The following is a 1,583-nucleotide window of genomic DNA, read 5'->3' on the forward strand; positions in this document are numbered from 1 at the left end:
GAATAGTTCAGTTGGTTAGAGCGTGTGGCTGTTAACCACAAGGTTGGAGGTTGAAACCCTCCTTTTTAGCAATGGCAATTAGAATGAACGGTTTCTTATGAGCTAGCTTAGGCTAGTTGAAATACGATGTAAATGCAAATTGGAGTCCAATACCTATATTTATTTATGAGTGTTAAAGCTAAATAGAAAACTTATTTTAGGTTTGGGCTATAAGGTTCTTGCTCAATTTAAACAAATAATATACAACTTCAACTACATAACTAGCAGCCATATCATATTTTAACTCTGACGATCCCACATGCACGAGTGGTAAGCTTTATACGCTTGAATAACGTCGTGTGTCGCCGGAATCCAAATTCAAGTTTTAGGTTTTAAGAAGCACATAGATGTGTCATTTTGCGCATCTACAAGCCATGAGATTTCGTGGAAAAGAAGGGGAGAGTCCAACAAAGAGTTAGAGGAGGAAAACGATGAGAAAGAACATTGAAAATAGCTGCAGAGAGGAGAGAGATGAGAAATAGAAAATCGCGCTGAGTCGGTCGAAGAAGACGAACCAGTCGGATCCAGATACGAATCTGGATCTGGGTCAGACTCAAACCCACAACCCACTGCCAATCCATTGGTTCGGCCCAACACACGCTCACGACCCAATTATAATAGTCAACCCAACCCAACGTCCACAGCCTAGCTTAGCAGCCCAGCACCAACGATCCCTCGTCTGCCTACCAAACCCGCAATGCCTACAGCACAAAACCTGACAGTCCATGGCGAAGCCCAGTTACCTAAGACCCGCCTGCAATAGCTCAGCACTCATGCCGCGACCTAGCAATCGACACTTGACCCGCGCCTCGACCCAATTTAGCCTGCACACGCGTGAGTGCCTTAAAATGCTCGATTTGGCAATTCTGACACCGACCCCAAAGCTTTTTACCCTCCTAGAGCTAATTTGACCATAATTAAGATAAATAAGGCTAGTATGATGCACTATTTCATGAATTCAAGTAAAACAACATTTAAATGAAATGAACGCTATAATAGGAAACGACAACTGGTAACGTTTGGAGCAACTTCGAGGAACGAAAGCTTAGCAAACGAAAGCTTAGCAAATCCGAAAGTAGAGAAACAAATCCGAAAATAGAGAAACAAATCCGAAAGTAGAGAAACGGCGAGGAACGAAAGCATAGCAAATCCGAAAGTAGAGAAACGGCTAAGGCCAACCAACCAAATAAGTAGCCTTGCTATAGGAAATGTTGATCATAGTTTAGCAAATCCAAAATGTTCATTTCATTTAATGATATAACACAACCCAACCAAACCATGGGGTTAGTGGTAGATGTTATTCATCTTCGCTAGCCAATAGACTAACACACAATAATTAGAATTTTGTTAAAAATGGGACTTGAACTCACGCCCTCTCATGAGGACAAGAACTTGAGTCTGGCACCTTAGACCACTCAGCCATCCTAACTACTTTTTAATAAATCCCACGTTGGTTGGAGAGGAGAATGAATCATTCCTTATAATGGTGTGGAAACCTCTCATTAATAGACGCGTTTTAAAACTGTGAGGCTGACGACGATCCA

General features: G+C 41.9%; 1 non-coding gene across 1 annotated transcript; it reads left to right on the top strand.

Annotated features, from left to right (window-relative positions):
* On the top strand, positions 1 to 70 carry TRNAN-GUU. The gene has a single exon. It is a non-coding gene; the product is annotated as a tRNA-Asn (tRNA).
* The last annotated feature ends 1,513 nt before the right edge of the window (positions 71 to 1,583 follow it).

The sequence above is a fragment of the Cucurbita pepo genome, unplaced genomic scaffold (assembly GCF_002806865.2).
Source record: "Cucurbita pepo subsp. pepo cultivar mu-cu-16 unplaced genomic scaffold, ASM280686v2 Cp4.1_scaffold001553, whole genome shotgun sequence".
NCBI classification, from domain to species: Eukaryota; Viridiplantae; Streptophyta; class Magnoliopsida; order Cucurbitales; family Cucurbitaceae; genus Cucurbita; species Cucurbita pepo.